The sequence below is a fragment of the Onychostruthus taczanowskii genome, unplaced genomic scaffold (assembly GCF_017590055.1).
Source record: "Onychostruthus taczanowskii isolate IOZ18803 unplaced genomic scaffold, ASM1759005v1 scaffold32, whole genome shotgun sequence".
Taxonomy (NCBI): Eukaryota; Metazoa; Chordata; class Aves; order Passeriformes; family Passeridae; genus Onychostruthus; species Onychostruthus taczanowskii.
The window spans coordinates 1848307-1870510 of NW_024500572.1; the positions used below are offsets into that span (position 1 = coordinate 1848307).

At 46.8% G+C, this 22204-nt stretch overlaps 1 protein-coding gene across 12 annotated transcripts in view; it reads left to right on the forward strand.

Moving 5' to 3' along the window:
- The window catches only part of NCOR2 (nuclear receptor corepressor 2), a 229991-nt gene that overhangs the window by 40695 nt on the left and 167092 nt on the right, over positions 1–22204 (forward strand). Inside the window, exon 1 of one of the 12 annotated variants that reach the window (XM_041410485.1) lies at positions 12175–12231. The exons of the other annotated variants lie outside the window; for them this stretch is intronic. The gene's annotated coding sequence lies outside the window, so the exon portion shown is untranslated. Of the gene's footprint in view, positions 1–12174; positions 12232–22204 lie in introns of those variants that run through there. 12 annotated transcript variants of the gene reach the window in all.

Consider the following 22204-nt stretch of genomic DNA (forward strand, 5'->3'; position numbering starts at 1 on the left):
TGCAGCCATCAGAGCCACCAAAGGGAATTCTCTCCAGACAGCACGTTGAGGGCAGTCTCTGCCTGTCCTGGGCACAGTCAGGCACTCAGTGCATTTTGAAGATGGGCTGTCAAGGCAGAGCTGGCTCTGGCTGGCAATTACTGACCTTTGAGGTAATGTGTCCTTAATAGAAGGATGTGAGTACATCAGAGGAAGAATTGTCATTGTCATTATCATCTTTTCACCTCCTTTTGAGAAGGGCAGGTCTATTAAAGCGCCTCTGCTCCAGCAGAACTGGTCCTGCCCCTCCAGGAGATGACTCCTGACTTTTCTGAAGAGGAGAGTAGGTGTGGGGAGGAGGGACAGCCCAAATGACCAGAGCTCTGTGGCTGCTTTTTGAATTTCCCCCCTGCCCCACTGTTCATTTTGCTCCAGCATTTATGTGCTAAGCCCCAGATGGTGCCTTCAGTATAGCAGCCAAGCTTGCCTGATGCAGGGGCTGTGCTCCTGGGGACCCACAGCTGGCAGTGTGTTTTGGGCAGGGAGATTGTTCTGCATGAAGCAATAAATGCTCTGCAGGAGATGCCTGGGACAGCAGCTACAGGTAATGAATAACAGAAGATTTTTAAAGCTTGTTCAGGGCAGTCTGATTTCTCCCTGTTGATGGTTTCCCTGGGAAAAAACCTCCTTGTGATGAACAGGAGGATTGTGCCACCACTTTTTCTCCAGGAATGGCGAGTGCTTCCCCTGTGCTGCTTCATCAGAGAATCTGGAGGTCTTTTGCAAACCTTCAATTAATCCTTGATTGGCCTTGGCACCTCTGTGCCCAGCGCCCCTGTGACAGAGCAGCAAGATTGGAGACCCTTGTGACCCCCCCATCTCCCACGTGGGAGTAGAAGGATCTTGGCTGGAGTCCTTATGAAGGCAGAGGAGTTTGGTAAACCACAGGGTGTAGTGAGGGATGGAACACAGTGATTTGCATGGGTGCAGTGACCTGAGCAGGGCTCTGCACATTTCATGCGCAGTTGCGTTAAAGGGATGCTGATCATTTTCAGCATGACCTGCTAATTATCAGAGCAGATGAAAGCCTTTTTTTTCCCCTCTTTAAATCCTCCTCCCCCTACATGCTCTCTTCTTCTCCCTGCTCCTTCCCCAAGCCCTTATCTAAGCTAATCAACATGACACAAACAGCCAAAAAAGCAGTATTCTTACAGCAGCTATTAACTAGAAAGGAGACAGCGGGTGTCTGGAGCCCCTCGGGAGGGACTTGCCTGGTGTAACCCACTGCTTTTAACAGCCAGAGTGAGAGCTGCAGAGTCAGAGCAGAAAATCTCTGATCTTCTTTCTTTTGAGGTCCTAATATGCAGTGACCTGTCTGCTATGATGCAGATTTTTAGAAGACCCAAATGTGGAATTTTAGTGGTGATGAGTGGCTTCCCAAATACCTGATACATCCATGATTAAATAGAAAATTATATCAATAGCTGTATATTTTTGGGGTAAGTTTTCAGAAGTTTGAGACATGGCTGTGTCCTTCAAGGAGAGTCCTTCCATCCCAAATGTCTGTTTGTTGTTGATAAAGCCTCCCTCAGCAGCAGAACACACAGCTAGAGGAGGGGTTATGTTAATCTGGTGAAGTAGTTTCTGTGATTGCATCAAGCTGGACGAAAGTTTGTTTTCCCCCATATTTCAAGCATTTGTTTTATCTGGAGCTGTGGGAGGGATTTTCCATTGTCCTCTTCTCTGTGCTAGATGAATACTTAAAAGTTGTGCTTGTGATAAGGGAGCAGGCTGAGACAGAGGACAGACGTGTCTTAGGAATTTCAGCTGCGGTGGTACGCTGGAGGGAGGCTGAGCAAAGGGACACCATGTTTAAATAGTGTGTCCTGAATTGCTTTAATTTGGTTCTTATTTTGTAAGCCGTTGGCTGGGTTTTCTGTCCTTTCAGAAATCAGCAGCTTCTTATGAAATATGGAGCTGTTTAAAAACAGACAGCAGCTGCTCCATCCTTGCGTCAGCACGGACTCGGCAGAAGGAAGGGGAATGGTAGACGGTTGTTTAGCTGTGATATTCTTCCCTTCATTGCTGTTGTCATATTGTGTTAACAGAAGGTCTGATCAAATATACACCAGGAAAGTAAGACTTAATGTTTCTTTGTTCTCCTGGAATGGTGTTGGGAGGGGAGTGGGGGAATGTTTGAATGAGACTTTTATTTATGTGGTTCAGATAGCTCAGCGTTGCCTGTGTCGGTAGAGATGTTGTTCTGCTCTTATTTCTTAGGCTGCTTGCTGTATTTTTAGCTGGGAAAAGTCTTTACTTTGTTTGTACAAAACCTCTGCTGTGTGGTATGGAAACTTTGGGGGGTGGTGGTGTAAGTATTTAACAGGGAGAGTATGATCTATTCACACTGACTTCCTAACTTGTTTTAAACTCTCCTCTAAAAAAAAAAATCTCAGCCAGATTCTTTAAAAAATAAAATGAAAAATGAGGAACATTGTTGCACAAGAACTGGAAAGAACCCAAATAGTTTGCTTACTGTTAAAATTGCGACATGACTGGAAACATTTGGTAAAGAAAAATTAATTGCGTGGTGTATTTGTGGTTTCCTGTTGAATCTCAATTTCTAGAGGAGGTTGAAAATCCCATGGATGTTTCCTCAGATTACTAGATAGCATTATACCTTGTGTGCATGATGAAAGACCTTCAGTAAAGCGTGCCAGATATCCATGGCTTGCTATAAAAAGTCTCTCCCATCTGGAACATGACTGTTTTCTCCTTTTTAGTAGGATGATTTGAGCAGAGATAAACTTGCAGTGAAATTTAGCCTGGTCCAGTCTTACTCCACTACCAATATGGATTTCCTTGCAGTCTGGGAGTCACATGAAAAAGGATGCTCAGCCTTTTAATAAGCTTTGAAACCATAGGCAGTGATGGCTGGTAAGGGAGGAGGGGAGGACCAAGCACTTGTCATTCAGCAGAGGATGGGCTTGAATGTGGTTGAAGATCTGCTCTGGGTCATCTTGCATCACTCCTGGGAAGTGATCCTGTGCATGCTGAGCTGCAGAGCCAGAGCTTGGGGGAATCAGGTGGGAGGACTACCAGGACTTTTGGAGCCCCCTTCAGCTGCCCTGTGAGAGGCCCCACAAAGCCACTTCCATGCAGAGCTGGAGCACCTGGTTGTGAACGTGGTCACACCTAGGAGAGGGGCTGGATGGACAGTAGGATGGTGAATGCCTGGGGCAGATTGCTGAAGAACATGGTGGTTTCCCCTGTCTGGAGGCTTGGGGAGTGTCTGAGAGCTGCTGGGTGAAACCCTGGGCTGGAGACATCTGGCCAGGGGTCAGATCAGAGCATCACCTTGGCCCACAGCCCCTGCTCTGCCTCCTCGTTTGATCACACAGATGTTTGTGTATGCAGAAGCATAACTCATGATGACACAGGGCTTAAGGTTGTGAAATCTTTGAGGCTCTTCTGGGTATTCCTGTGGGAAGGGAAGAGTTATCCCTCAGATAATTTCCATGGGGAAATAGTTAATCTCATAAACACCAGAGGTTGTTTTCTAAAGCGAAGGCAGGGCTGTGGGGGAGCGTGGTTAACCATGTAGAGTGAAGACAGGCTGAAGCTCATAAAGGAAAAATGTATGTAGGAGTTTATAGATGTACATGCGTGTATTAGAACTTCAGTTTGAGATCACTGACTGAGATTAGAATGAGCTGCTGTGGAGCTGAACCACTTACAGAGAGCTGAGAGCAACTGCTTGAGATGGATGGTGGCCCCACAGCTTGATGACTGAGAACAGGCACAGTTGTTTAAAGTCTGCTTCTTTAAAATGTTGGGTTTTTTTGTGTAGTTTGAAATAATGAAAAACTTATTTTAGGATTAATGCTCATCCAACTTCCTGAGAATTCCTATCCAGTTTTGAATGTCTGTTCACTCTTGGGCTGTTGGGAGTTAAATTTTCCTCTTGACTCAGTTGTGGAAACAGTCTTCATTTATCGTTTCCCAGTTTAGCTCCTGTATTAAAATTATAACAAGGCTGGGATTTATTTTTGTCTTGTGTACATTTATCTCCTGTGTATCCTTGTGTCTATTATTAGAGTCCTGCTCCATTGCTAAATGGATTGGCCGAGTTCTTGGGGACAAAATATTGAAGCATATGACTAGACTGCAATACCCCTCAGCCACTCGGCTCTGCAGCTTTCATGGTGCCTGGGTTTACCCAGCTTGTCACAGCTTATTTTAAATGCTGAGGATGCAGTGGGCAGAGCCAGCAGATAGGAGATCTTAAATGGCATATCAGTTTGTAAGTGAAAGGAGGGAGGAGGTGGACGTGGAGGGGAAGCTCCAGCTGAGAATAAACAGATAACAGTGGTGTGTGTTTGGGAAGCAGCTGAGTTGCATGGCCTGGGTACAGCCCCCTTGTTTAGATTTTATTTGGACTTTTTTTTTTTCTTTCTTCTTTACAGGATATTTCTGTTTCAGACTGAAAATCAGGAAATGTCGAATCCTCTGGAAGAGGACTGGTGTGGTGGTTGGCTGGCTATGAACTTACCCTTTCCTGAGTTCAAAAACAAGCTTTACATAGGTTCCAGCCATGTTTCAAAGTCCCTGTGACTTCTGCCAGTTGGTGGCTGAACACTTGTCCTCCAGTTTCTCCCTGACTTCTTGGATTGCAGAGAAGTGATCAGTGTTTCCACTGATCTTTCCTTCTGGTTCCACATCCAGTCTGAGCTAGCTGTTTTTTTGGTCTTGGAGGAGTTTGCGCTGTTTTATGACTTTGCTGTTGAGTATCTTCACCATGTTCTTGCTTTGCTTTCAGGATGTATTTGTCCATGTGGCCTCTTACATGTCTGCAGGTCTCTCCCAAGTTTTAGGAAGAAGCTCAGGGCTCCGCACACTGTATTGTTATACCTTTCAGAGGTGTAGTTTTCAATGCTTTTAAAATATTTTTAAAAATTGTCTAGGCAGTGCCTTTGGCAAGGACATGGTCCAGCACTCACAGAAACAGAGAAGACCCTTGCTGGAGTAAAGCACGGCTTGGGATCAGAGTCTTGGTTTGGTTTTTACTCCCTTCCACTTAGTTTCACTAAAAGATGTGATGAGCTACTTCCCTACTCTGATTTGTTGGATTTTTTTCCCTTTCTGTGCTGTCTGTGGGGTATACTCTGCTACTGGACTTCTTGATCCAGTTGGAGAAGCATTACCCAGTAATGCCAGCTTTTGCACAGATCCTTGAATGAGCAGTCTTTTTCCACCTCCTCCCTTCTTTGTGTTCCTCATCCAACATCCTTTGGTTCCTACGTACGTGCCACATGCTTCCTTTGTTTTGCCTGTGTTAACAGAATTTTCTGACGTTGGAGCCTGTTCCAAAGGATGTGGCTTGGCCCTTGCAAAGCTTTTTCTCTCGTAGAGGCAGGTGTGCCCAGTGTGCAGTTGTACCTGGGGTGGGTGTGTTTTTTGGAGGCTCTGGCTTGTGGAGCAGAGGGATGGTTTAGTCCTAGCCATGCAGCTGTGGGTGTAGGAGACTTGGAGCTGCAGGGTAGGATCAGCACACAGGACTGAGTTGCCTGAAGGATTTTTTTACTGTGGCCACAGAATTGCTTGGCAAGTGGAGGAGAGTTGATCAAACAAACCTGCTTCCACCAATTGTCCAGCTTTTGTATTTCTTTTGGGGATTTTTTTTTTTTTAATTTCATGGACTTCAAGGCATGCGTGATTGAACAGTTTAATTAACTGTGGGAACTGCTGGAGAGAACTTATTGGGATTTTCTGCAAACCTTGCTGCCCTTTTCATGTTTTTGGCTCAGCAGAGTTGCTGTGAGCAAGCAGGCAGGAGTGCCCGAGGATGTGGCCCAGGTAAGATGTTATCACCTGAGCAGAGATCAAAGTGCCTGTGCAGTTGACTCTGGTGTGTAGCCTGGCTGTTTGATGGTGGGAAGCAGTCCCTGATCTGGTACCCCCACCTGGGCAGGCTGCTCGTGGAGCCAAGGTGCACCTTGGGCACATTGCTGATCTTGGGGTCATCTGCTCTTCCGCCTGACACCTCAGACTGTGTCAGAGGCTGTGAAACTGCTTACAGGAGGAATATCAGCAGTGGTGTTAAAGTTGTAGGAGCTTTATGGAAACCTGGAGGTTTGTCATGGCCTGCCAGCATGTTTTCAGGGCTTGCTAACAGGTGATATTTCAGCTTGTAATCCTGCTGTCCCTGCAGGGAATGGCTGAAGAGAAGTTCCCCATGACTGTGCAGAGGTTGGCATTCAGCCCAAGTTCTTCTCCTGGTCCTGTCAGGAAAGTCACCATGTCTGGGTCCCTTTTCATGGCTGAACATGTGTTTTCCAGGCCATGGGAACCACCTGAGGGCTGGTACAGGAGCTGTAAGTGGCTCCTTCTCCAGGGAGAGAAGTGAAGACCCACCTTGGAATAATGGAGGTTATAACAGCAAGGTTCTGGCTTGTGTTTCCAGCTTTATTAACAGTGATCAAAATTGATTTTCTAATGTATTTTTCTTGTGCTCCCAGTGATTTTCTGTGGTCAAATCAGCCTTCTTGTTTTGTCCCTGTGCATGAATGGATTGTATTTGGAGCTGGCTTTCTGGCTGTAGAGTCTGCTTCATCCTGACACCCAGCACTGAACGTGCCCTGGCTGTGCAGTCTGTCCAGAGGCTGTACAAGCATGCACCTAATTGGTCTGGAATTGTTAAAGGTCAAGAATATTATTGCAGAAGGTTCATTTAAAAAAAAAAAAAAAAAACAACAAAAAACCAACAACATTCTGTAAGAGGTGCTGGTGGTTATTTCCTTTAAATCCTGAGATTTGGGGTTTGAGGGGAAAAATTATTAAATGATGTCTTAAAGCTGAATAAAGAAGTCGGTATTGAATGTTCTAATGTCTTACAGATGCTGTGGGGTTTTGGGGTTTTATTTTAAATGTAACAATGGGAGTTGGAGTGGCTCCAGCACTATAAAGAATAGTCTGTTTAATTAAGGGTTTAAGCTGGAAGAGTGTGTGTAGTGTGATGCCATGTTAACGTTTCAGCAGGGTTTTGTAGTTGTTGTTCCTCATCTTGCATCATCCATCCCTGTGTCTGGGGTCATGGTGGGGCTGGGTGTTCCTTACCCAGAGAACAGAGGTTGGTCTGTGTAAGAGCAGGAAGGCTTCTCCAAGTGTTTTAGCCCTGACTTCACTGTTTTCTCTTTCTTGTGACTCCTGATGCCCACCTTAAGGTGCTGTTTTTGCATGCACATGCTGTGTTACACACAGGAGGAAATACCAGCTTTTGTTTTCCCTAATAGCTTGGGGTTTTTCTTCAGGCTGGGGAGAGGCTGTTTTGTAGTCAGGTCCTTAGATGTCATCTTGGTACCAGCAAATTGGGATGGAGGTTTTGGGGGAAGGGGCAGGAGACTGGGATGAAGTGCAGCTTGCTCAGGGAAGGTATCCTGAGACACACTGAAGTTTCACTGGAATAGAGGAGCATGAGATAGAGCTGTGTCTGTGCATTCAGCAGAGCAGGGCCAAGTCCCACCCCCGTGGAAGTTCTTAGGGTTCTCTGTGGCTCATTCACCTGTAACCTACTGGGGTGAAACCCAGAAAATTTGCCATTAAAAAGAGACTAAATTATTATTCTCACCTAGAAAACACAAGTGTTCCAGTCATGTGACAGAGTCCTCATTAGGAAAAACAACATTAAGAGATTTCAAGTTGGCACCTCTCAACTTCATGAGCCCATTCTGAGCTCATGAGATTCAGGTAGATGCTCCACAACAGGTCTGGTTTTCTTTCCCCTCGTGTGTGGCTCTGCTTGGCTTTCTGGTAGCATAACGTGTATTTAATTATCAGCAGCAACAGCTGCTGCTCTTGGCCATCTTGCACACTTTGGTATAGGAACCAGCATCTGCCAGGGTGTGCTGCATCCTGGTTTGTGCTGAGATGATTGCTTGACTTTTTTCTTTTTTTTCTACTGTGGGAATTAGGCCCTTCTGTGGCATTAGAAACTGTAGCCTTGTATCAAAGGCTGAGCAGCTGTGAGCCTGACATGTACCAAGGAACCTTTATGGTTTGCATTTAGTCTCTCCTGGTATGTTTATTCCCATAAAATAATTAATTGAACTAGAGCTCCAAGCAGTGTTATCACCTCTACACATTAGAAAATCATAATCATGCTCTGCAACTTAATGAGATTTAGAAAGAAATGTTCTTTTTTTGTTTGCCTTCTGGTTTTGAGTGTTAAAGACTCCCAGGGGTCGTGCATTCAAGACTTTCCTGGAGACCACGGGGGCAGTGGGCTGCTGTGTGCAGAGGGCTGGCCATGGAGAGCCACCAGTGCAGAGCAGGAGCCTTTGGGTTTCCCAGCATTCTTGCCAGAAATGGAGCTGGATTGTGAACACTAGCAACACTGTTTTGAGAACTGAGCATTGAGAATGGAGCTAACTGTGTTTTTTGTGGTGGCCTTGGCTCTGCTGTTCTTCAGTTTTCCCTTTAATTTCTATTGTTTTCTTTGCTTATTTGCTAACTTGCAAAATTCAGCAAATTGCAGAGGATCTCCCAGCCCTTGGGGTGAGTTTTCCTCAGGCTGCAGCAAGCCAGCACACGGCAGTGGCACTCACTGAGCTCATGCTCAGAGGCGTAAATGCAGCTGGGATCTGCTGGCCTTTGGGTGGTCAGGGTCTGTGCCAGGGTGTGGAGATGGTGGGGTCATCCTGGACAGAGTGTGTCAGGATAAATATTAACTTCACATGAAGTGTGTGTGTTAGCTGCTCATTTCAGTAGGATTTGGTTGAAACTCAATCATGAGGCTCCTTAACTTCATCAGTCTTCCTACACCACTGACACTAATGATGACTTGAGTGTCTGCTCCTCTTCTGTTTGAGTTTTGCTGCTGTTTCTCAGTCTTGCTGGGATGTGTTGCTGCTTTTAATTCATTCAGCTTCAGAACAAGCCCCAGCTGTATGGGCAGGTTGCCCTACACTGCCACAGGGGCACAGGGCATCTCGAGTGCAGCTGCTTCTCCAGGACATCCCTGCAATGCTGTCCCAGAAGGACACATGACTTCTCCCAGCATTTGATGAGGGAGGATTTGTGAAGCATCTTGCTTCCCTGCAGCTCTGCATATCACACTCGGAGCCCCACGAGCTTGCTCACAGCTCACCCGGGAGGACGGTGATGGAGCCACATGCACAAAGTGTTATTTTGTGGTCTGTTTTCTCTCAGGCCAGGCAAGCTGGAGGAGAACCTGGCACGCAGCTCGCTGGAGGCAGCGAGCAGAGCAAATGTACCTGCTGAGTAACAGACTGAAATAACCCCAGAAGAGCCCAGATGGGGTTGTGGCACTTATTGCAGATGCTGTGTCTGTGACAAATCAACAAATCCAGTAGATGGGAAACGGTTCCTGCGTGCTGTCCCTGGGAGGAGGAGCATCCCCTGCTCCACTGCCCCGTGACCCTGGACTGTCTGGGCAATTCCTGCTGGTGGTGCAGGAAGGAAACAGTTAAAGGAGGAGAGGTTGTCAAGTTGGGTTAGCCATCAGATAGCTAATATTTTAGAGGTTTTTCAGAGCTAAGCTATAAAAAGGCCGTAGCAGTATTTCAACTCGCCCATTGTCTGCTGGAAGCCAGCCAGCGTTGCCATGCCGACGAGGAATTATTACTTGCTGCCAGAGCTGGAGGAAAAGCTCATACTTTTGGCTTCAAAACAGGAGGGGTGGACTTATGTAATCCACTGTGTTTATAGGCTGAGACTGGCAGGAGCATTGAGAAATAATTACAGGCTTTCCATTTCATTTCCAGATTGGTTTTAAGGCTGTGTGGCCTCGCTTTATTTATTTATTTTGAAGTTAAGAGAGTGGCTGCTAAAGATGCAGGAGGTGATGTGGGGATGCTGCTAGGTAAGTACCCCCCACTTCCCTCCCTCGGCTGGCTGGGAGGCTTTTGTTTTGGTGCCGTTTTGTGTGGAGAACTAAACTAGGCCACAGCAGAAAGAAGTTGCTTTGAAAAACTGGGACTTGGCCCGGCGACACAGAAACAGCGTTCAGCGCTGGAGGCTGAGCACGCACTCCTGCGCCTGCCCGGCTGCTTGCCGGTGGAGGTGAAGTGCAAGGTTTTGTGAGCCCCTGCTGCTTTCTGAGGTGATTTTTTTTTCCCCTCCAGCCCTCCTTGGTGGGGAACACATAATTTTAGGGGGAGGGTAGCAGCTAGGGAAGAGGAGAGAAAAAGTTTGGAAATATTTTTTCCCGGACGTTTTGGTCTCACGCGTCGGCTGGAGAGGGGATTTGTCAGTGGGATCAAAGCAGTTTTGCTGATGTTTCGTGTGCTTGAGAGGTGAATTGCAAAGTTTAGCCTGTAATTAATGTGGGTTTGTTGGTCCTGGGAGCAGTCAGCAGATGATGCTGTAATTTGGGTTTGCCTGAAAAGCGGCGCTCGGTGTGTTTCGGCTTGGGTCAGGCCAGTGGGAGTTTGCAGCTGCTGTTCTGGTGCTGGCTGTGGCATACCGGGAGTTACTGCTGGAGAACTCTCCTGCAGAACTTTGGGAATGGGTGGTTCTGGGGAAGACACTTCTGGTGGGGTGGGGATTCCAGGAGAGATGGTGAGATGGGGCTTTAGCTGGGTTGGAAGGAGGCAGCAGGGACAGGGATGCTGCAGGTGGGACGGGAGGGCTGTGCTGGGACAGTCAGAGCTGGGCTCAGCTCTGCTGCTCCACATCGTGCTCAGTTCTCCTTCAGTAAATGAGAATCTTGCAGCTGTGACTTTCTGAATCTTTAACATTGGGTGTCAAGCTCCAAAGAGTGAACTAAGCCCATTTTTGGAGGGGATGAAGAATGCTTTGATATGCTGCAAACTTGCTGCGGAGGTTACAAAGGTGTATAGAATCTGCAGTGTGCTGTGATTTATTTTTTTTTTAATTTTCTTTCATTGCACAGCATCCTACTAAGGAGTTACCTTCTCAGTCCATCCTAATCTGCCTTCTTGCCACTGTTGTATGGTGTGTACAGGTGAAATATCCCAGACTGCTATTGAGAGTGGACTCCAGTGTTGTCCAGCACTTGTGACTCAGATCTTGTACTTCTTAGGGCAGCTGCAGTCCCATATGGACATATTTGGGCTCTGTCTTAAAACACAGGGGTGCCTCAGTGGGAATGATGCACACAACAGCTTGTTGAATGCACGCTGCAGAAATAAGCTGCTTTTTGCACAGTTTCCCACAGTTATGGGCAAAAACTTGGGAGAGTGATGACACGCTTTCCCTGGGGAAATGTCCCTTGAAACAGCAGGTTTGCCTGCTGCTTTCAGAGATGCATGGGTGTGTTACACAAAATAATTCAATCATTTAATGATCCATAATACTGCTCTAACTCCTACCACAGATGCTGTTGGATTCAATACAAGTTGGATTTGTTACTGCAGGGGTTTTTGGGGTTTTTTTTTCCTTTCTCTGGGATTCATGCCAAGATGAACTGTATGTTCTGTTCATAAGAGCTATGAGTAATGTATGTGTGAATCTATAACATAAGTAATACGAGTATATAAAATGTGTGAGTATGCAGGATCTGTGTATCCTGTGTCTGCAGAGCACCGCACACATGCTCCGTGTGCGATCTGAAATGGGGTGTGATACATGTCTGGGCAAAATTAATGACATGCCTTGGAGTTACTGCTCGCTGCAGAGCCCTGTCTGATGGCCTCATCACAGAGAGCTGAGCTGAAATCCCAGTCACAGCTACGGTTTGGCTGCTTAATTGCCCTTTTGGAGGAGTTACAAATTAGAGAGAGCTGGAAGTCGCTCCCTGTGCCTTAACGGAAGCCAGCCTTAACAGAGAGGGGAGGGTTGCTTGCACTGTAGCCTGATGTGCTCTGTGGGTTGGTGGGTCAGTCTAGGGGTGCCTGGGGGTTTGTTCCTTGGAGCCAGGGGTACAGGGAGTGCTGGGCATCCCGCTCTGCATCACCCCAGGTGGGTGCTGCTCCAGGAGCTGCTCTACGAGTGACACACTCCAAGGCAGGCCTGCTGCTTTTAGTAGGATTTTTTTTTTCCAGATGAATAAAATGGGCTTTCACTCATAAATTATTTTTCTTATGTGAAAAATGAGAAGGTGGCAAGTAGCCAATTTCCCCGCCTCCCTCTTCCCAGCTCCGATGAGGTCATTGCCTCTTAAAGTTTATACCACGCACTGTGAGACATGGCTGGAGGAGCAAGGAGGCAACAAATGACTCTCTCGGAGCGGGTGGGAGTGATGGCCGCCCATCCCTGAAGTGTTAGTCAGCCGTAAGTGATACCTGGGCACACACAGTGGGGAGGGGGCCTGGTACAGATTGCTGGGATAACCTTATAGGATCAGATCCCTGTGGGAGGGGAGTGCCCTGGTCACTTCCCAGTCCCTGCTGTGCTCCAGGTACAGGGCAGGATCTGGGGTGCTTCGGGTGCAGCTCCCACGGGGTGGTCGTGCTGTTTGGTGGGCTGCCAGGTGGAAGGAGAACTGGGCATGTGCTTTGGTGAAATGGGATCAGCAGCAGTGCTGGCATTCCTTGTCTGAGCTTGCTCTTGTGTCCATTTTTTACTTTTCCTCGGGAATTTCCTCGGCGCTGTTTTTGCAGTGGGGTTGCGAAAGTTCGTGACCCAATGAAGGATCTCTCCAAGACCTTTGTGTCCCTGGCTGAGTGGCTGCCTGGAGAAGCTGTTTTTCTTTTCCCTTGAACTCCATGCTGAGCTGTGTGTAGATTCCTGAGCTATTGTTTTCTCCTTGTCTGTCCCCCCCGCCATCCCATGGTGGAAGTGATATGGAAACAGGACTGCCCAGACCAGGTTTTTCCTGGGGCTCTCCTACACACTGAGCCCAGGAGGGTGGATTTGGAGAGCTGTGCTCTCCTCCCCACAGCCTCCACTGGGGTACTTGGGGACAGTGGTTTGCATTGCCTATGCTTTTTAGGTGCAGCATTGGCCTGAAACCACTATTGCTATACTACCATAATTGATTATTGAAATGTCAGAGCTTATTTACTGCCTGGTGTCTTTGCTGTGGCTCTGATTTTTGCCTGGAGTTGGCTGTACATTCTGGGGTGGTCAGGAGAGGACTCTTGATGTGTCTCTTACTGTTTCACAGCCCTGTCATTGCTCTGTGGAGGTGTGATGGGCTGAAGAACTACAGGTGGAAATTAGTGAGGGAGGAGTCCTACATATCACTGTGCTTCTAGCCACAAACTTAATAAAACCCAGCCTGTATTAAAATTGCTCTTCCATTGCAGCTTTTCTGTTCCCTGGAGATCTTTGGAGTGTCCCGTTACCTCCAGCTGCTCTTGTGCTGCTGCACCCCAGCGATGTCTTCTGTTCACCAGTTCTTTGTCTTTTCACTTCTCCTTAGCAGCCTCATGGATTTTTTTTTTCTCTGTCGACACAATACAATCACTCCTTGTTAGCCTATCTTGCTCTTTCCTCTTTCAAGGAAGGGAAGGAGCAGGGGAACCAGATCTGATAATTCCAGTGAGTAGAACTGTTCCCCTGAGCCCTTTATAAAGAAATAAAAAGGCTCTCCTTCTCTCTGCTTCTCTTTGAGTACAAGCACTTTACCCTCTTGGATTCCCTGCAGGCTCCTCATACTGCTAAAATTGAAACATCAAGATGTCTGAGGCAGCAGGAATTACCATCAGTGTTTTGACACCTGGAGGTACAATTTCTATTAGCTTTTATATAAAAACAACACCAGTTTTGCCAACAGAGTTCTTGTTAAATAATGCATGAAGACCCCACTCCTGACAGTAGGTATTTTTCTTTCACTTCCCTGGACTCTTGGATTATGGCTTAATTTTTGTGACCACTGGGGAAAACGATATGCACTCTCACACATGGAAATATGTATGTGGACACACACGTGCTTAACTCCCAGGCAGAGAGTCAATTACCCCATTTGCTAATTAATGTGGGGAGATAGGGGAAAGCAATTTGAGGTTGGTCTGCTGAGCAGGCTTGGGTTGTTGTTGTATTCTTTAGGAGCAGCAGAACACAGTCCTCCTGAGAGTTTTGATGGCAAATAAGACTATTTCTGTGTGATCTGAGAAGGGTGTGCCTGCTCCCGGACAGGGATGAGCACAAGGGTCATCAGCAACAGAAATGGGAAACTTGTGGTTTTGCCTGGATGATGCTTGGCATGGAGCATATGCTATGTGCTCACTTTTTGGGGGAAATGAAGTGCAACAGAAGGGCACAGCATGTGGATGTGACTGCTAATAGTGAGAATCAAAGTACAGTTTTGACATTTCTAACCTAATAAGTGGCGCTGCGTGCGAGAGCCTGCTTATTTTCCTTTTTCACCATGAGATGCTTTGACAGAGGAGTAAAGTCCCATTTTGACATTTCTGTCATTTTAACTAAAGAGAGAGATTACAGTAAATTGGATTAAGTGAAAATCTTCTTCAGATGTTTGTGGTTTGGGCTGATTTATGGATAGATGTCATTTGAACGTCATTCTGCATTTTTTAAGCATCTGCTTGATGGTTGCTTTAATGCTGTTTCTGCAAATAGTCCACGCAGAGGAGGGAAGGCTGAGCAAGCAGCAGCACCCCGTGACAGAGCTAATGCTGGTGTGTGGCATGGGGACAGCAGAACAGTGTCCTTCTCACGCTCCTGGACTCACAGTGCCAGACTCTGTAATGGGTGCTTGCTTCTCGTTTGAGTTCCTGTTATTAAACTTCGTTGTCTTCTGCTGAAAGTAATTTAAATAGGCTTTTAAAAGTATTTTTCCCACTGTGGAGAGAGATGGTTCAGCACACACATTCCTTATCGTGCTCTTGGCAAATCTGGGGTTGCCTGTTGCCCCGCGACCGGCGGTGACGTTCTTCTGGTTACGCTCATGCAGAGCCTTCACTCACCATGAGTGTGACTTTTCCAGAAACCAAAATATTCTCCTAAATGCGTGCTGGCTCACTGACATGAGCGACAGCATGTGAAAATACTTTGTCCATGCACGGATATTTCCAAAAGATAGTGTTGAAAGTTCTTCCATTAAACTTACAACCTGAGACTTCTGAAATTTATATGTCCTTCGTGGCTTCCTCCACCTAAGCTATTTAGAAGCTGCTGGTGCCATTTGGAAAGCTGCATAATCTCTTGTGGGTGATGATGTAATCAGCACTGTAACCAAATCTGCCAATGATGTCATTGCTGGAGTAGCCCAGTGTTCCCTGGTGCAGAGATTAGTGGGATGAGATTGAAGTGTCAGTGCAGTTGGTGATGCAAAGTGGGGTGTCCCCACTCTGGGAGGTGTGGGGCAGTTGGTGATGGGCAGTGGATGTCCCCACCCTGGGAGGTGTGGGGCAGTTGTTGACCAGCACTGATCCTGGAGCTGCCTCTGCTCTGCACTGTGCTCTGCACTGGGGCTGGGGGTGAGACTGTAAAAATTGCCTTAATTCTCTCAAGGGATGTCTTGGACTGTGTCTGTGTTTATTTTTACTGTCCTGGAGCAAGAAGGCCCTGCCTGTATGTAAGAAAGGTGCCATCAGAAGCAGAATGTGTCAAATCCCAGCTTCTTGGGGTGAGTTGGCTGCTGATGCTTCACATCTTCCCTCCCAGCTGAGCCCCACCAGTTCGATTTGCAGGGTCTCAGCACTGCCAGGGTTTTCTTGTGCTGGTAGTGACACCAGGGCTGTGGTGTTTTGTTTTCTGTCTCTCTGCCCACCTCGGTTTTTTGCAGCATCCTTGCAGTTAAAAGACAAGATTTTGCCTTTTGCCATGTGAGCATTTTGTGCCTTGCTAGTGACTCAAAGGGCAATTCTTTAAACATTTTCTGTTATATTTCATGATACCATTATTAGTAGAAGATCACACTGGTGAGGGAAGCTAAATTTGTAATCCTGCTTAATGGCTGATCTTATCCAGCTGAGTAACTCTCATTGCATAAGGGACAGTGACCTGAAATCTTTTTAAACCATTGGACAGGATGCCTTTCCCCTCTCTACTTAGCACACACGGGTGTGATACAGACTTAAAATGGTTTAAAGTTTAACTCTTTTACTTTGAAATTTGAATACCTGCTGGTAGCTAACCTTTGGGTTGGTGTGCCAGAGAGAACAGTGGTGCTGCAGGGTGTGAGTGACTTTAATGTGTTACCCTACGTGTTAAACTGCATCTCTTGCTCTTTGGGATTGCTAAACAGCATTTGCAGAAGTTACCTGGCATGAATTACAGGAGGATGGAACAGAAGAGCTTGATCACAGCCCTTCTCAGGCAGGTTCAGGAGAGGGGCTGGGGTGGGAGCTCTGAGGGATGCTCTGCTCCATCCCTCTCCATGCCACTGCTGGATACCCTCAGAGAGGGTGGGTGGGTTGTTGGCAGAGCCCTGCCAGAGGTGCTCCTTCATTTACCAAAGGTGATATCCTGGTGGCTGGCACTGGGGAAGGAAGAGGGTTTTTCCTCTCATATTTGGGTGTATCAGTGCTGTCTGTGATGGATTCTCACTGTGACAGGCTCTAAATGGGAACTCCCAGGGGAAATTAGCCTGCAGCTTTTGCCTTTATTAAATATTCTCCAGTGCCATCCCAAAGGACTGCTTTTTAGTGCTCTGCAGTGTTTCATCTGTATTTTTAACATCATCCACATGGAATGTGGCAATATATAGTCTATATTTACATTAAAGCTTATGCACAAATAGTTAAGAAATGATAGATAGCATGTTCTGTTCTTCAGGTCTGTGATGTGATGGGGTCCTGTACATAGGTGTGGGAATCTCAGCTGGAGATTTTGCAGGTTATTACAAAGTCCAATAGCTTACTTAGAGTTAGGGCTTATAATGATTGATTTAGCCATTTATTCAAACACCTATTTAATGATTGATTAAGCCTTTATAAACTATTTGCAACTTTTAAAATGGGACCTGATGTATTGTAGCTCCATTAGCATCTAGCTAATAAAAGAGGCCGTGGGCCTGTAACACCGATTTTGTTGACAGAAATTATATTTCATGTGTTGAAGTATTAAGTACGTTGTTACAGTGTGTTTAAGGTACAGAAGTGCAATCTACTGCCTTGCTTCTGTCCTTCCAGCAGCTCTTTGCTGACTTGGAGCAGAGCCCTGGTGGTGCTGGTGACTGTTCACACACATCCCAGCTGACCTGGCTTCTGCTAGAGCAAGTGGGGTCCTGCACTTGCCCCTGTGGCCCTGTCTGATCTCCTTTGCCTTTAGGCTGAGGGAGCTAAAAATTGTAAAGGGAAGAGGGCTTGGAGCCATGGGATGCCAAACTGGAATCTCGTTGAAAAGGCTGGGTTGGAGGGGGAGAGCAGGAAGGTTGCTTTGAAAGAGAAGAGGTACAGGCAAAACTCTGCATCCTGCTCCATGTCCAGAAGTGTGCTGTCTTCTGAGTTTTACTGGAATCTCAGGATGGGTGGGATTTGAAAGGACCTTAAACATCATCTAGTTCCAGCCCCCTGCCCCCATACCTTCCACTAGATAGATTGCTCAACCCCCCATCCAACCTCTCCTTACCTTTATATAACCAAGTATCAGAACCTAGAGGTAAATTCTGTACAGGCTTTTTTCAAATCTGACTTCTTTTTCTGTGTATCAAAGCATTTTTTTCCATGAACTGCTCAACTTTCCATTTGCTTGAGCTGTACAGAGCTGGCAGCTGGGATGAGCTGTGTAATGGGATATCTGAATTGCAGCAGGAAACCAACTCCAGTTCAAGCAGACCTGATTTAAAAGAAAATTTAGTCAAACCAGTACAAACTCCTGCTCGGAGGAATTAAAACTGCTGGATGTCCAAAGGATGGCACTTCTGCTCAGGCCAGTGACTGCTGCTGAGGGATCCTCAAGTGGACAATGAACAGAACCTCTCAAGTGCAGGTTGAGCAAGGTACATCCCTGATGCTCTGCCCTTCTCACAGGGCTGTGGGAAGAAGGTAAAATTTGGCAAGGAAGAAGGTAAAATTTGGCAAGGGCTGACTTTTCCTCTGTCCCCACCCCTGCCTCCTAGGTGACTTTCTGCTCACATGGTTAAATGTTCTTGGTGAGTGGTGTATGTTTGGATGGTAATGCTGTCCTTTTCCTTGGCAGTCTGAGCTTGTAGGACTTGGAAATATTTAGGCAAGGCTGATGATGTAAATGAGCACATGGGGACGTGGGAATGGTCCTGCCCTGTGGGTGGCTGATGTAAAAACAAAACTGGGAAGCCTTTTCCAGCTTGGGCTGTGGAGCAGGGAGGTGGTTTTGTGGAAGGCTGCAATTAATATTTCTCTTTCCATGTTGCTAAACAGTTCAGCATTCATTTCTTTACCTCTAGCATCTGTCTGCAAGATTTGTGTGTTTGTTTCTGGAGATTTCCTACTCCTTAGCAATCAGGCATGCCGTAGGAAATGGAGGGAGAAGGGGTTGGCTCCCGTGGCCCGAGCCCATTGTTCAGTTCCCAGCCAGCTGTTCTGCAGCTGTTTGCAGTGCAGAGCCCACAGTGATGGGAACAGAGGGGGTTTCCCAGAGCTCACCCCTAGGCTGGGCAGGAGGTGACAGAGGAGGGTGCCCTGTCTGCCTGTGCCCCCTCCACAGGGATGTGTGTGGCTGCTGTGTACAGTGCCAGGTGCTTCTCTGGGACATTGTGGTAGGATGAAAAAAATGAAGGTTTATTTACCCTAACTGCTCTAATATTTTTTTTTTTCTTGATTTTTCTCTCTGTAAAGTTTATCACTTTAACCCAGGGATAAACTGTGGGGGACGCTAATGAATTGCAAGAGGGGAAACAGCAAATTCCCCTTTGGGTAAGAGTTTACTGTTCAAGCCTTGACCTTGTTAAAACTTGTTAACTCAATAAAAGTTTGAGTATTTAAAGACAAGCGACTTCTTCCTGCCTTGAGGGGCATAATTAAGTCATTCCACACCCCTTAAACCAGAGCTGTGGGAGGAGGACTAAGGAGCTCCCTATCCTGCCTGCCTAAGTCAGTCAACAGCCTTGCACCTGGGTCACCTCTGTCCTGCAAGGCAGCACTCCTGGGCTGTGTGGGGCTTCTGCTGGCAGTGGTTTTGTGGGAAACCTGCTGTTCCCCAGCTGCTGGGAGGATGGCATTGCTCCTTTTGAAGGGCAGGCAGTTCTTCCACTGGGTGAAATTGTGGTCAAGTGTTTTGTATTAAAGCAGATTGAATTTCCTGGGTAAAGCATGGAACAGAGCTTCACAGTGTGTGTGTGCTGTGTTCATCCATAAAAATTCCTGTACGACTTAAAAGCTGGAGAGTTACCCAAATACAGAAACTTGCTGTTTTTCCAGTTTGAAGTGGCACGTCTGTGCCTACCGAGCTGTAATCAGTACCCAGTGGTGTGAATTCTTCTGGAATTGCAGCTCCAAAGATGGACAAAAAAGGACTTTCCCATGCCAGAGAGCCCCAGGAGCGCACACACACTGCCCAGCTGTGCAGAGGAGTAACTCCTGATGTGACTGCTGTACACCTGGAGTAAAGCTATAGTGGCCTCTTGGCTATTTAAAAAGCATTTTGCTTCATTTTTTTTTCTTTTTTTTTGGTTGGATTTGTGTTCCCTGGGTGGGCTCGGGGGCTTTGCAGGAGCAGTGGGAAGGGCTGTGTGCTGTGGTACAGAGCCCTCACAGGCACCACAGCTATTTTCACTGAAATCCACAATCACTGGCTACTCCCAGTAAAGCATCAGGGCTGTTAAAGGCAGCTCGACTGCCCAAGCAGAAGTCATGGAGATGTGGGGGCAATAATTGTCTTAGCTATCCCTGTGTAGGCTGCCTGTTTCATCTTGGCACCACAGGAAACTCATTGTCTCAGCAGAGACAATTTTGGACGCCAGGTCTTTTCTTGCTGTGCATGATGAGCTTTCATCTCAGTTTAAATCTGAGGCCTTCATCAAGGTTATTAGCTCAATGCATGGAAGTACTGGGAAGCATCCTTAAGTACCTCCCAGATGGACTCTGGAAAGATTATTATGCCATAATTTGTTTCTATAGCTCCACAAAAGCAGTATTTGACCTTGAGGCTGTGGCTCTCCTGTTTCCTCTGCTGGCATTCCCGGTGCTCTTGTCCAGACCAGCTCGGTGTGAGCTCAGTGACTCAGGCACAGAGCTGCTGTTTGCCCAGGAGCTGTGCTGCCCAGATGAGGATTGCTTTGTGTCACACGCTTCCCTCGTGGTTTTCTTTGTTTCTCTTACATGGCTGAAAGGTTGGAGGGTGAGGAGCCCTTTGTAACCTTGGCTCCAGGACAGATGGAGGGGGACAGGAGGTACCTGTTTGTGGCAACAGCAAATTGGGCCAGTGACTCATTTTAGGAATAGCTTGACATTGGCAGCTCAGAGGGTTTTTAAAGTAGTTATTAATTATTATTACTAAATAGCTTTGAGTTCAGCAATTGCTAAACAGGATGGACTGATAGCCCAGGGACTGGCATTTTGCCAGCAAACAAGGCAAAAGTCTCCCCTCCCTCCCCTGTGACAGGGCAGGGAGGGCAGAGTCTTCTGACCCCAGTGCTCATTGCTTCTCCCTGGAGCAGCCCACCCTGCGAGATATCTGTCTAGCATGAGTTACAGCCACCTTTCAAGGACTCCTGCAAACTAAGTCCTCAGGCTTCCAGAAACCTGTAAATGACAGGCTGAAAAGCATTGCCTCAAGCCCAGGAGAGGCAAATGACAAAGGGTCTGAGCAGGCTGCAGCTGGAGAAGTCCTGGTTGACAAGGCAGGAGTCCTGATCTGCTGGGGAGTGACTGACAGCTTTGGACAGCGTGTTGTCAGCAGGACTGAGCTTGGCAGGGAAGCACCGAAATCCTGTTTGCCCACTTGCATGAGTTCAGTTATTAAACACATCAGGAATCCCCAGCTGTTCTGTAAGCCTGTCCTAGAAACATAACCCAGAGCCTGCTAAGTGCTGTTTGCCTTGGAGTGAAGCTGGAGGGAGCTGGAGCTGTGCAAGCCTTTCCTTCTTTTCAGGGTAAGACTCCTCTGTGGATTCAGAGCAGGTTTGCTGCAGTCCAGGCCTCTTGCTGCAGTGGGCTGTGGTTTATGTAGGGGTGTCTGACAAGGGGATGGAGGAGGAGGTGAAGGTGATGTTCTCCTGCTCCCCTTCCCTCGCTGCAAATTGCCCTCATTGTATGCAAACACTGGAATTTTTTGGTGCCTCAAGAGAGACTTTGACTTTCTGTCTAGAAGCTATTAATTACCTAGACAAGAAAAGCAGAATATAGCCAATTAATGCCTGCTACTGCTTGGACCTGTCTGACTGTGAACTAATGAGCAGCTCCTTTCTCTGGGCCACCAGCGAGCCAGAACTTCTCATCAGTGTTCCTGGGGAGAAATGAAAGCAGCAGCAATATGCAGCAACAAATAGCTGGAATTCAGTTATTAACCTGGGCTGAAAATTGACTCTATCTGCTAGTAATTACCTGGAGGATGTTAGGAGGAAGGCCCAGGGGAGGGTTCAGAGCTGATATTTGACAGACCATCACAAGTGGCTGAGGTAGCATTACCTCAGTTCCCATCCGGAGTCTGGGGTGCAGGGGTGTGTGGAACAACTGCAGTGAAAACCAGGAGTGAAATGGGTTAGTTTAAAACAGCTCTGCTCCCAGAAGACCCCTTTCTTTAGTGATATTTTATGGCACAGTTGCATAGCATCTCATATATTTTTGAGTACCTTGGTTTACAGGTCATTTAATTTATTTGCAGGCTTCATTTCGGTTCCCTAGGGTAATTCTGTTCCTTTGCACGTGTCTTCCTAGGGAGGCATTAAATTGTGCAGTTTGTCATAATAGTTCAGCTTTTATGCTGGCAGTTGGTGCTCTTCAAAGGTCCTCGTGTGGAGTTTAGACTCCTGAATCATTAGAGGATCATGAAAGAAAAGGAATAATTTAGAAGGCAAAGATGTTTTGTCGCCTTTGAAAACCGGGAACGTGCGAAAGGAGAAAATGTTTAGTGGTACAATCTTCCTCAAAGAATTTATCTTAGGAACTCCAGAAAATGAATTTCCCTTCTTTATTCAGGATGTAAATAACTGAAAATGTCACTCCTGAGCTGAGTAATTTGTTCAACAAAAGGATCTGGAGGAGATGACTCCCCTCGCTTTCATGAATGTGCCCAAGACATCAGAGGACCTGTCTCTTTAGCAACATGAACTGAAGGGTTTGAAAATCAAATGAGCAGCGTGTTCTGTGCAAAATATATAAATAAACCTCGCAGGTGCTTTGTAATCTGCCTTGCATTTTAAAAGCCTTGTTTGTCTGGGTAGCCTGGGCTCTGGGTTAGCTCCTGGGAGCAGCGAGTG